The sequence below is a fragment of the Panthera pardus genome, unplaced genomic scaffold (assembly GCF_024362965.1).
Source record: "Panthera pardus isolate Hobbes unplaced genomic scaffold, ASM2436296v1 HiC_scaffold_15, whole genome shotgun sequence".
Classification (NCBI taxonomy): Eukaryota; Metazoa; Chordata; class Mammalia; order Carnivora; family Felidae; genus Panthera; species Panthera pardus.
The window spans coordinates 45,599,511-45,613,654 of NW_026526710.1; the positions used below are offsets into that span (position 1 = coordinate 45,599,511).

General features: G+C 34.0%; 1 long non-coding RNA gene across 1 annotated transcript in view; it reads right to left on the bottom strand.

Moving 5' to 3' along the window:
* The window catches only part of LOC109276451 (uncharacterized), a 93,894-nt gene that overhangs the window by 37,088 nt on the left and 42,662 nt on the right, over positions 1-14,144 (bottom strand). Inside the window, exons 4-5 of the long non-coding RNA XR_002084671.2 lie at positions 4,711-4,761; positions 3,997-4,033 (exon numbers count right to left, since the gene is read on the bottom strand). This is a non-coding gene — a long non-coding RNA (uncharacterized LOC109276451). The remainder of the gene's footprint in view (positions 1-3,996; positions 4,034-4,710; positions 4,762-14,144) is intronic.

A 14,144-nucleotide genomic window follows, 5' to 3' on the forward strand; every position in this document is an offset into this window, starting at 1 on the left:
CTTCTATAGTCTTAAAATGATGTGGTGTCTTATAGTTGGTTTGCAGTGATTGATGCTGCTTCTGACTTTGACTCAACTAAGGGAGAAGTCCAGCTGCTGTTAGGGTAAGATCTCTCCACCACAAACCTCTCAGGTCTTATCTATACAATTATTTTGCAACAACTCCTCTCTGTCAAGCATGAGCCTTAACATCCCTGGATTGGCTTTTCCATAAGGCAAGAACACTGCCAGACAATTTAGGTTTCTTTGAGCTACTACCCAGTTCTAGTGATGGCACATCTATCCAGAACTCCCTTTATCTGCATATCTTTCCATCTCTTTCAGTTTCTCAAGTTGAATAGAGGATGGGAAACCCTTCTGGAGCCAGAGAATCTTTGAAAGAGCTTTTCTAGTAAGTGGGGGGCGGCGGGGAAGACTAATAAGAAAGGATTTTGTAGGGGCGCCTGGGTGGCGCAGTCGGTTAAGCGTCCAACTTCAGCCAGGTCACGATCTCGCGGTCCGTGAGTTCGAGCCCCGCGTCAGGCTCTGGGCTGATGGCTCGGAGCCTGGAGCCTGTTTCCGATTCTGAGTCTCCCTCTCTCTCTGCCCCTCCCCCGTTCATGCTCTGTCTCTCTCTGTCCCAAAAATAAATAAGAAATGTTGAAAAAAAAAATTTTTAAAAAAAAAGAAAGGATTTTGTAATAATTGAATTGACAGCATTTACTTCTTCCTGGTAGCTAAAATGGTGTTGTACAATCGATAGCAACTTATATCTGATCAAATAATCCAGTGATTTGCTGCAGCCAGCTCCTCCCCTTGGCTCATGAAGTAGAGTGTGTGCATCTTTTCCCAACTCCATTCCCAGTGACGCCAAGTTGGTGGCTTGAAGACAGTTATGATAGAAGAAATTTTAACACTATGCAAATCAGTAAAAATTAAAAATCGACACCTCCTCACCAAGAGCAAGTTGTTAGATATTTTCCAGATGACCACTGATTTTATTTCTGAGTTAAAATTTTCACTCTGGAAAAGCATTGTCTGGATGTGATTGATTCCATAAAATACAAGTGTGCAAAATATAAACATATTTTAGAAGTTTGCAAACCTCAATACATATTGGCATGAACCAGCCACTGGTGAAGTTAAATGATTTTACCACAGATTTTTCTTTTTTAATCTTATTGAGGTTGATGACAACATCAGTAAAACTCTAATTACTTAGTTTATTTCTTTCTTTGTTGAATATTAAGTTTAAATGTTTTTGAAGAATTTTTTCAATAACAAAATACAGTTAAGTGTTAAAAAAGGACCTTAATGACTTCTTTGGACCTTTCAAATTTATAGCAACTGGACATTCTTAGACTTTTAAAAAACTGTGTTTCAGATTTAGCTAGTAGTTAAAAGGCTTTTATTTAAGAAACTTTATAAAGTTGAGAAACTTTTTTCAAAGAGCAGCAATTTTTTTAGCTAATATTTTTCTCTTTGACTATTATTAAACCATGACCTTAGAAAGACCAGTTTCTTTTTCTTTTGAGATCTACCAATGAAGAGGCAATCCTCTGTTTATGGTACAAAGGAAACAATGTCCTCTGGAGAACAGCAGGTGAGAGACTGTCATTTTCTGAGAGTCTAGTACAAATGAGTCATTAAGATGGAAGTCCTTATTATGATATTTATACCTTCAATGAAAATAGCAAGTAGAAATTTTTTCATAAAAAAAAAAATTACACCTAAGTCACTCCTTGTCTACACATTGCTTTAAAATTTTTGTCTAGGTCAAGTGGATATCCTTAGAAAAGTTATCATTCATTTCCTTTTCACATCTTCAAGGTTTTTATTGTTCATCTATTTAATACCTCTTTGATTTTATCTAATATATCTCCAGGGCTTAGGACAATGTCTTATACATAGTAGGAGTTTAAAAAAATATATTTGAATGCATGAATATATGTGTGTATCTATTTATAGATCTATCTTAATAAATTTATGACAGCATTCAGATATAGTATATGACAAAAAGAGAGTATCTAGAAATTAGGGACATTTAATCAGGACTAAACAAATCTCTTTTCCTATGCAAATTCAACTTTAACTTTGCTTTCTTTCACTGAAGTTCTTTTCCAACCCCATTTCTTGCATCCTTTCCTTTTGCCTGTTGCTGTTTTACTCACTAGCTTCTTATATTACTTCTTTATTCATACCACTTCTTTTCATAGGAATTGCTGAATAATACAGGCACGTGAAATACTGACCCAGTTCATTACCTTCATTCATATTGAAATGTATTACTGAGTTACAGGTCACAGAAATGATTGGTGAATAGAAGCCGTTGTATGGTTACATTTCTATGCATCGAAAGATAAATATAGCACATAGTACCAGAAAGCAGGGAAATATAATCAAGGATTTCATACATGGCCATTACTATTCAAGTGGAAAACCATTTCTGAAATGTAAAATGTTAGTCTGACTCTATCACTGATAAATAAATAATAAGTGAATACTTCCTTCCTCAAAATGGTTTATAAATCAATATTTTGAGTATCAAATATCAATATAAAGTATTCCATAATTTACACATGGGTATTCATTGAAATAATTAATAAATATTAACCTTGTTTTTTTTAAGGGTGTATATATTTTAACCTATTGAACTAAATGATACTTGCAGAAAGACTTCATTCTCTTTTAGTTAACGTAAGTTTGTTCATTTTTTGTATTTTAAACAAAGATCAATTATTATTCATGTGATATAAGGAAAATTTTCTTCAAATGAGTAAGAAAAAACACTTAACTATGTTTGATGTACAATATAATTAAGAATATCAACACAAATAAATTCAAATAATTTGTTTAGAAAGAAAAATATTGAATGTTTTAAAAAAACAGATGTGTTTACATATATAACATATACCAATTGACAATATATTTGGTTTGTAAGTATTCTGATCTCTTAGCAGAAGGTAGTTACTATATAAAGAGTTGTATTCATTTGAAAGGCAAGTAGAGCTGGTATTTAAATGCAATTAATCATATGTTGGCGAATGTATCAAATTCAAACCTCAAAGTCCATACAGCTTTCCACTGTAGGATTATGGAAAGAATGGGCACAGTGAACAGGGGGGAAATATCCCCTGTCTGTCTTGCTCTTTTGTCTAGAGACTCTGAACTCAAAGTTCCTTGCCTAATCAGGAAATTCCACACCTGAGCAGGTACCGTAAGATGGTTTTTAATGCAAGAATTGAACCCATTTACTTCCTTCCTTGATTCTATTTAAATTATATTGACCCAAGAGAGAAAGATGTAATTTGGTTAGGTTGTAATTATTTTTTTTAAATATTAATTCGAAAATTATGTGGCAATTACCTGTGGAAAATATGAAGTGTTTACATCTGTTAGTACTTTGGAGATTAAGCCTGAAGTTATTCTCCAGGGAAGAGTCGCCAAGAAGCTTTGGAGGATATTTTTTTTTCCCTTTAAATTTCTAACCCTTCACAGTCTTTCAAGACAGATTTCTGAAATAAATTTTAAGGCTCTGAAATGATTAGCAGAAATGCAAAAAATGATCATAATTCAGCAGTTGATCTGCTATGATCAAGGACATGGTGTCCATTTTGAACATTTCTTTTAGGGGGTGGGGTGTGGTAGTGCTGTTACTCATTCTTGATTAAAAAATACAAGAAAAAATAGAAAAGTTAGCATAACTCAGTGAGGTTTGTTTACTCAAAAGTGCAATACAACACACCGGTTTATTTGCAAAGTCATTCTCACATAATTAGATGATATTGCTTATATTCAAAATTCATAAACTCCTAGGGAGCTTTAAAATTTTTAAAACGTTGCTAACCTGAATATAAATTTTTCCCCCTTCACAGTCAGTTCTTCCCAAGGAATTTGAGGGAGAAGGTCACATTTGCCCAAAAAGGCTGATTTTACTTTAGTGGATGTAAAAACCTATCTCAAAAAGCTCTTGAGATGTAATTTAGAAGTTTTTAAGAAGTAGCAGAAAACACTTACCAATAATGTTGAAGGACCCATCTTTTCTTTTAACCACCTGAAATCAGAAGTCTTATTATAAAAAGGAAGAGACACTAGGGTGATCATGTTCAGGGTGTGGGCAAAAACAAAATAATTTTTTTAATCTGTCCCAAAATATAAATTCTAAAGATAAAAGTAATCAGAGAGGGGTAACTGTTTCCAATATTCTGAACTGACTATAAAATTAGTACAAAGAAATCTTTCTTAAGATTTATGTGTTGTTTACAGACAAAAGAGGGAGGTAAGGAGTTTTGAATTGAATTCAAAGGTAAGGAGTATTGAATGTGACCTAGAGAAAGCAATCTTTCCTTTCCTCAGTAGCCTCCATGTGATCCTATCACTAAACACTGGTTTCAGGTTTCTGAAGTTAATTGCTTCCATTTATTTATTTCAGAAATACCTAGATTCTATAAAGCTTAAATAGTTATCAAATATGAAGATACTGAGTCAAATCAAGTCCAATTAATAGTTTTAGAATACAATGCATATAACAACCAAAGATTCCTATTTTCTGAGCTAATGATTACTAATCTAGGTCAACCTGGGATAGAGAAAAAAATAAATACACCACCAAAGATCAGTTAATGTAATACACATCAAACAAAATATTATAAGATAAGCAAAAGAAATAAAGAGCATACACTTGAGATCGGGAAAATCATATTTGAAATTCCAACCATTTCCCCAACTCACAATGTGGATTTTGAAATGCTTCATGTTCTTTCAAATGCTCATTTTCTTCATCTATAAAATAGGATAATAAAATAATGACAAACATTCAGTATGTTGAACCTTATAGCAATGGCTTTACTTATAATTTCTTCATTTCAAAAGGATTAAAGTACCATAGTTATAATCTTACAAAGATTTTATCATCTTAATTTAATTCTATAAGCTAGCAAATAACTCACATTCTTATTTGAGGGGTACAGATAACAGTTATTTTTATACATTTTGGATAAATCTTCCCTTAGAATTGCAGAATATATCCATATATATAGGTATGCACAGAAACATGCACACATACACATATGCATGCTTGTATTATAAATATAATTGTTCTTACAGGAGTTCTGGAAGTGACATCACAGTTGTATAATTTTATAATGTTTGATACATTCAGAAATTATTCCTCATGAGAAGAAGATGTATTTAGACTCAAATCCATAACATATTTGCTTCTGGAATATATCTCAAAATGACTCCTATAAACATACTCACTTTTTGGTTTTGGGGTTTTGGTTTTGGGGTTTTTTGTTTGGGTGGTTGGTTGTTTTTTGCCATATTTTCTTTGACTCTTTTGTTGTTTTTGTGGAGAAATGACAGCATTTTTCATCATTACGTTCATATCACAGTCTGACAAATCTCATTTCTACATCTACATTTTAATACACTGATTTTTAAAATGGACCTATACCTTTCCAATAGACACTACTTTTTTTTTGTTTGATTTTTCTAGTTTTGCTGCTTACTTTTGCTACAAATTTATTGAGTCTGGCTCACAGATGTATTTTACCTGGTAAGGAGATTGGCATGTGTCTCTGTGTTCCTGTTTGCAAATATAAAGGTACAAATAAACACATATATGTGTAAGCCATGGTTAGTTGGGGCATGCATTGTCCAGGTCAACACGGGCCCTGCCTCTCTCTGTTACCTTATTGTGACATGCTTCACACTCTGTCTTCCAGAAGATAAGTTTCAGCTGCATCTTTAGAGGCCTCCAGATTAACAGAACCATTTCTTAAATTACTGCTGTTGCCACATTGGGACACAGTGGTTTTCGTGTTCTCCAACAATTTTTCTGCTTGCTTTTGCTGCTGAACTTATTGCTTAAATATGTGGCAGTTTTTATTTATGTATGTATTTATTTATTTAGTGTGTGTGTTTTCTTATTAATTTTTTTCTATATGCTAGTGATATGCATTTTTACTTCTCCTCTTCTTGGGGGTTCACAATCCTATTGTTCACACTTTTTTTTTTTAAATATAATTTATTGTCAAGTTAGCTAACATACAGCGTATACAGTGTGCTCTTGGTTTCAGGAGTAGATTCCGTGATTCATCACTTACATACAACATCCAGTGCTCATCCCAACAAGAGCCCTCCTCAATGCCCATCACCTATTTTCCTTTCTCCCCCACCCTCCCCATCAACCCTCAGTTTGTTCTCTGTATTTGAGTCTCTTATGGTTTGCCTCTCTCTATGTTTGAAACTATTTTTTCCCCTTCCATTCCCCCATGGTCTTCTGTTAAGTTTCTCAAGTTCCACATATGAGTGAAAACATATATCTGTCTTTCTCTAACTTATTTCACTTAGCATAATACCCTCCATTTCCATCCACATTGTTGCAAGTGGCAGAATTTCATTCTTTCTCATCGCCAAGTAGTAGTCCATTGTATATATAAACCAAATCTTCTTTATCCATTCATCAGTTGATGGACATTTGAGCTCTTTTCATAACTTGGCTATTGTTGAAGGCGCTGCTGTAAACATTGGCAGTTATTTATTTTTAAAACAATGCAGATTAACTTCATGGACTAATAGAGATCTTGGGCTATGCAACATATAACTAAGTCTACGTAAAATAGTCAAGAGGCTTTTATTCTTATGACGTTGCATTTGTGAACAAAATAGTTAGCCTTTGCCTTTAAAGTACTTTTAAAGGAGAAGTTACGGCATTTCGAAATTTTTACGTGTATCTAACATAAAAATGAAGAACTAAACTTCACAAATTTTGGACTAACCATTTTACATGTGTTTGCCCTTTGTGAAAATGTGCCATTATTGTCGCCTTGCAAGAGCACATTCAATCAACTCTAGTTATTATAAAAATGACAAGCAGATAGCATTGGTTATTTCTATGCTTTGTGTGGACTTGTGCTTGGTCTCTTTCCAAGAACTCTTCTAAGGGTCAATAGATTTTTAAAATTGTTATTTATAAATCTTGGCTTTTTCTTAAATAGTAGTTATAGCACAATATATATCCTTTGAGTTTTAATGTGTAAGGAAAGAAAAGACTATATGCAAATATAAAAATATACGCTTATGTGTATATATACAATATATGTATTTATACGTACATATGTGTATGAATATGTATATAGACATATACATGTATATATATATGTATCTTTTGCATTGGATTGGAATTAAGTATTGTTTCTAATGACTTGTTATAGAAGCATGGCAATTTGAAAAGTCTAGGAGGGTGGGTTGGAGGGGTTGGTGTTAGATCTGTCAAGAGATTGAGGGAATTGAAACTGATGCTGACAGTGGAATTTCAAACAAGTGAACACATGAATGGACTCTAATTTTTATAAAGTTTGGTCAATATAGAAGAAAATATTAGCTATGTCAGCCTGATGGAAAAGCAGGGATTTCACACAGCATCAGAAATCTAGGTCATGCTATCATTTACTGCCTTCCAAGTAAACAGCCAAGAAATGTGTGCAAGGAAAAAAAGACTAAAGCTTAGGTTTCAAGGTAAAATATGAGTCCCTAGAGAAGGTGTTTGGCTACCAGGTAGGGTTTTAGTCCTCGTCAGAGGGTGGGATGGAAAATGGTAAGCATGTTGGCAGTTACTGAGGGCTCTATACTACATACTGTGCTCGATGCAGGTGATTGAGATTGAATTTGCAACAGGGGTTGAGAGAAAGTCTCAGCAAATGGGAGCCATGAGCTCCTCGGAAATGGAGAGCTGAGAGTCAGGGAGCCCTGTGCCCGAAAAACCACACACAGGATGGAGATGGAGGGGGCAGAATGCCAAGCCCTCTAAGTGAGATACTCATGTCCTGGGGCTGCTTCCTGCTTTAGTCAGTAAGAGTTCAGAAACTGAGTCCAAACTGGCCTACAAGTAGGGATTTTTTTTAATGTTTATTCATTTTTGAGAGAGAGAGCGCGCATTCATGGGCACACATGCAAGCAGGGGAGGGGCAGAGAGATGAAGAGAGAATCCCAAGTAGGCTCTGCACTGTCAGCACAGAGCCTGACTGGGGGCTCGAGCCCACAAACCAGGAGATCATGACCTGAGCCGAAATCAAAAGTTGGAAGCTTAACTGACTGAGCCATCCAGGTGCCCCGACAAGTAGGATATTAAGTGGAGCCTAATCATTGAGGAGCTGGAAAAAGCAACCTAATAAATATGTTTGATATTTAGTATCTAAAACAATGAGGTTTAAATTAGGAATGCTTTAGATTAATAAGTGCACATTTAAAAAAAATCATGAGTATCAGTCTTTTATGTAATTTCAGTCATAACTCCTACCCTATGGAATAGATGTATGCCTAAAGTATATATGTAAATAATTAATGTTTTAATAAATTGATTTGTATTTTAAGTGAGCAAAGAAACTCACTGTTTAAAAAATATCAAGTGAGGGGTGGCTCAGTTGGTTAAGCAACCACCTCTTAATTTTGGCTCAGATCACAATATCAGGGTTCATGAGTTTGAGGCCCACCCTGTCAGCACATAGTCTGGGATTCTCTGCCTCTTTGACCCTTCTCTGCCTATACATGTGCACATGCATGCTTGTGCATGTTCTCTCTCAAAAATAAATAAACATCAAAAAAATAAAATATATCAAATGAGGTCATTAGAAATTTGAACTTTGTTCTTCAATGACTTTATCTTTTTATAGCGGTTTGCAATTTACAATAAACATTTTCACTTCTGTTGTCAGCCTTGAATCCCATAGCTCCATAGGTTACACAAGTGAGTGAATTAGGTGCAATTTTGGAAGGATCAGGGAGTGGGAAATATGCCCATTGTCACAAGCTTCTAAAAGTTAGCTCTGGACCTTGGGCTATCGTCCTCCCCTCCGCTCCCCTTTCATAAATAACACACTACCTCTATGCTTTGTAAAACTGTGTTTTTACTTCCCATGTTACAGTCAGTGGTTGGGATCTTATTAGTGAGAGAGGCCACCTCATTTGGTAACAGCAATGGTTTTGTCCACCCTCTGGTAAGTGGCACAACTGCTTGGAGTTTGAGGTTCGACTCTTCCATCTGTAACCTTTGTTACTCATGTTCTCACTCAATACTCTGACACTGATTCTGGGCTCTGGAGAACCCTCCCTTAAACTGTGTGTCAATTTTCCATGGAGCTTTAATCGTACATACTAGGGCACCCTGTAAAATTGCCCATGAATGGGTAGGGTTGGTGGACTTTTTCCTCTCTTCCCATTCTAATTCTCTTGCTACCACATAGATTCCTTACATGCCATTATTTATATCTCCCTACCATTCTGAAATAATACACTTCCAAGCCTCTGTTCTTACACTGTCTCAACAGTTGAGGATGGACTGTGCTACATCTGGTTTTAGATGGGCCCATAGTCCTCCTTTTGCTAAGCTGCCCTGCTTGACTCAATGATTTCCACGTTCAATAAGCATGCCTCAAGGATAGGCTCTATGGCTTAAGTTTTTTTTTTATATATATATACTATACAAAGTCACCAGCAAAATGGACCACCCTTAATCTTTTCCTTCAATATTAACCTTTAAGGTAAATAAGACAATTATTATTTTCTTGCTTTAATTTATTCACTAAATTTGTTACTGGACAACTTAAAAAAGTTTTATTATTGCTCTTTGAAATGTTACAGGGCTACTTTATAAAATAGGTTAAATGCAAACTGTGAGCTGATTTGCAGAAACAAGCTGCCACATACAAGAATGATTCCTTTGGAGAAATTCCTAACAGATTCCAAATAATTCAGTTCTAAATTCAAAAGGAAAATCAACCTATTTGCAGCTTCAAGATTCCTTGTATTTGGTTGTTTTGAAATGAAGCACACCTGCTTGACTCAAATTACTAGTACCATACTTATCATTTCTTTGGACTCTTGCAGCTGAGTTTACAAATACTACCTGTTCAGTGGAAGCCACTTATAACACTGAGGTGGGTAAAGTGAAATACTGTCACCTTAGAAGGTTTTGTTGCTCCATCATGTTTTAGTTGAATTCACTTATTGTGTTTCAGAAAACGAGGCCTGACCTATGGAATCCCAGAATTCCCATAATAACCAAGAGTCATAATCTACCTTGAAGTAGAATGTATTTGAAAAGAAAATATGCCATTCAATTGAAATATTTTTACATTGAAATGGGGAAAAGATAGAGGAAAGAAATTAATGGGATTAAATTCAAACTACAGGCTATTTGAGAAAGCTATGTATATGACCAGCAATTTTAGAAAAAGGCTATTATGGAAAAGGAGACTAGTAGTTTTGGAGAAAATAATAGAAGAACATTAACAAATCTGAATATTTGTTTAAAAATCCAGATGATAGAAGCAAATGGAGAAATTTGGGTGACAATGAAAGCGACATAAGTGTAGGAATAAGGGACAAAGTAGTAGACTAACAGAAAAGAACATGCACGATACTTCCTTAAGAGACAAGGTTTGACAGCGATTGAGGAAATCCATGCAGGAGCTTCATTTTTTTCTTTTTTGAAAGCAGACAATCTGACAAATTTTTGTCTTGTCAATTTTATCTCTTACAAGCAATGAGAAAATATATATGGACTGTCAGTGTTTAGATTGGAGAAGATTCAGAGGTATCATGATGCCTGTCTTTAAATAGAGGAAGATGTATTATGTGAAAAAGGGAGTACTTAGCCTAACACACACAAGTCCGGAGGCTATAAATAGAACCAATGTACAGAAATTCACAGGGAGTTAAATTTAACTTAATAAATGCATTTGCTGTTCTTTTTCTTTTTAATTTTTTTTTAATGTTTATTTATTTTTGACAGAGAGAGAGACAGAGCATGAACAGGGGAGGGGAAGAGAGAGAGGGAGACACAGAATCTGGAGCAGACTCCAGGCTCTGAGCTGTCTGCACAGAGCCCCACGCAGGGCTTGAATTCACAGAGTGCAAGATCATAACCTGAGCTGAAGTGGGACGCCCAACCGACTGAGCCGCCCAGGCGCCCCGCAATTGCTGTTCTTGATTTATTTATTATTAATGAGTGGGAATATGTAACAATGGAATAGGCATTCCAATGAGGAAGCAGGATGGTAGTCATGGATTTATTTGTGACTTGAAAGTCTAAATAGGTGAAGTGTCTGCGACTAAAGGACACTAATCTTTATTAAAAGGGAAGAAATTTCTGCTACTACTAATAATTATAACTAAAATTGATTGAATGCTCACTATAAATCAGGCACTATTTTGAACTATTATTAACTTATTAGAGAAGAGCAATGGTCACCAAATATGTTGACAATAATCAAGAGAAAACTGGTACAGGATGCTACTTGAGAATGTCATGTTGAGAACTCTTGATGAGGGAAAAAAAGATAGCTGTCAATATTGGCTGCTTGAGCTACAAAAAGGGATGTGGAGTGGATACCTGTAATTTTAAGAAGATATTAGTAACTTCAAGAAGGCACTTTTGATATTAATATTGAAAAGAGTCTAAACAAACCTAAAAGTCGGTAAGGACTCTGGATATAGTAATTATAATTCAGGATTTCAGATCAACAGTCAAAGATAGTAGAGAGTTGCAGGAAGATAATTAGGACATTGGAATTTTAAAAAAGTTTTTGGGGTTTAATAAACCCAGGTAGAATAAATGAACTCAATTGGCTTCTATCACACTCTATATGTGTTTCCTTCTAACAAATACTACTATTTACATGTCTAAAATTAAAGTATGAGATATGACTATCTTAAGATCATGTTTGACTAGATACTATGCCATTATTTCCTCGCATGATCATTGAAAATGCATCTTCCATATATTTTTAATCTAAATAAGCATTCTGTTTCCATGGCACCATTAAAATCATATTTATATGGCAGATGATTTAGGTATTGTAAATGATGTTCTGCCTACAGCACTTTGCTTTACTTATAAGAAATAGAAACTTATTCTATCTTAAATTGAAAACCGAGGTGGGAATGTTGTAAACAATCAACGGGCATTATCAACGATATTCATGGGAAAGTAATCCAGTACAAGGGAATATCCTAGGAGCTGAATTAAGAAATCAAGTAGGTGGAAGCAAATTCTTTTTCTTTACCCAAAAATCTAATTTTTATTTGCTTTCATATAACTAACTAATTTGATTCTGCTTTATGAACATTTCAAACATAGAAATAACAACGGGAAATAACAGAAGTGCTTCTTGCTGTTTTCTAAAGAATCATCTTAATGGAAGTAGCTTTTGCTTATACATTTTTAAAGATATAAATTATAACATAATCACCACTTACATGATTAGTAGTTGCACATTCAAATATGCATTTTTTAACCAAGTAAATAGAATCTCTACTTCTCATAATCTGTACTTCTCATAATGTCTTTTCTTTAGAGATCACATATACTTAAGTTCTTCTTGAGGATCAAAAATTTTAATTTGAAATATTTTTTTTTTCTTTCATTCGAATAGGTTGCACACAGTCTTTGCATAATCTTAGGCTCTAAACTGCACCCAATATCTTGTAAATATTTAAACATAAAATTATGCCTTCACAGTATTTGTAATTAGTAGGTATATGAAATGTTAATTTCCGAAGGAGGATGTCAGAATTTGTGAGTAGCATACATTGCTGCTTTTCTGCATATTCTCAACTCTTATTATAGTGGTAGGACCCACCTACATAGAGGTAAGAATTTGAAATGCAAGAGATTAAATGATCTAACTTTGAACAGAAATAAATCATTATGAGGTTTTGACAAATGTTTTTTGGAAAATGTATTCAAGCCACTGTAACTTATACTGAGCAGTTATGCTCATTAGAGGTATGTCACCCCATTTAAGAAAAGAAATAATTAGAAGCTATAAGTAAAAGAATAGTTTTCAATAATCTATTGTTTAAAGTTGTAACTAGAGCAATTAAAAAGGTTTTCTATTGTTTAAAGTTGTAACTAGAGCAATTATATAGGTTTTATATACCTTTTCTCCTCTGGCAGAAATATGATTGTTCATAATTCATTGTTTGTTTTTTTGGCTTCTGTGTTACTTTGAAGAAATGTTTTAATACTTTACCCTTTAGTCTTATAAAGCTATCTACATAAAACACAGTAAACAAAATATGTCATGGTGAAATGTTGAAAGTATTTCCTTTAAAATTAGAAACAAGAAATAGGTTGCTGTTATCACAACATTTTCAATTTTTGGTGTTCAGTGCAGAGAGGCAAAGAAAAAAACTGTATGTGGGCTGGGAAAAACAAACAAACAAACAAACAACACACAACCAAAAACCTGTCAATGTTGGCAGATCATGTCAATGTGAATTAAAAATAATGTCATAGAATACACAGATAAATTATCAGAATGTATAGCAAGGAATCAGAGTGTTGAATACAGATTTAATAACTAGAAATCAAAATCATTACATACAAATTTACCTGAAGTTAAAAAATAGTAAGAAAATTTAAATCCCATTTCAAATGAAAAAAAATACAAGCTATCTAGGAATTTATTGTACAAAAGCCAGACAAAAATTTATTGTATAAAAGTTGTATAATTCTTTTGAAAATAAAAAACAATTTAATTGAGAAAAAATTTAAATGTAATAAATCAGGAATATACCAGATTCATAGCTTAAAATACTCAATAATCCAAAAATATAAATTCTCTCAAAATTGATCTATAGATGCAATGCAGTTCTAATCAAAATCCAATATGTGTGCATTTAACTTGATAATTTTATTTATTTTTTTAATTTCTAAATGTTTATTTAATTTTGAGAGAGAGAGAGAGAGAGAGACAGAGAGAGACAAAGCATGTGTACAAGCAGGGGAGAGGCTGAGAGACAGAGAATTCAAACAGGCTCCATGCTGTCAAGTGCAGACCCTGATGCAGGGCTCAATTTCACAAACTATGTGAACATGACTTGAGCCAAAGTCGAGCTGGACATTTAACCAACTGAGTTACTCAGGCACTCCTAAATTGATAATTTTAATGCAAAGTTTATATGAAATGGAAAGAAAGTAGAGTATACGGGATGATTTTAAAGAACATAATGGTGAAACTTGTCTTTCAAAGGTATCATGACTTATGATAAAATCATCATGATCAAAAGAGTGTGGTATTTATGTAAAGATAGACAAAGCAGAAAACAGACATCAAAGATAATTGTGTGTGCATGCACGCACACACACACAACTTTAT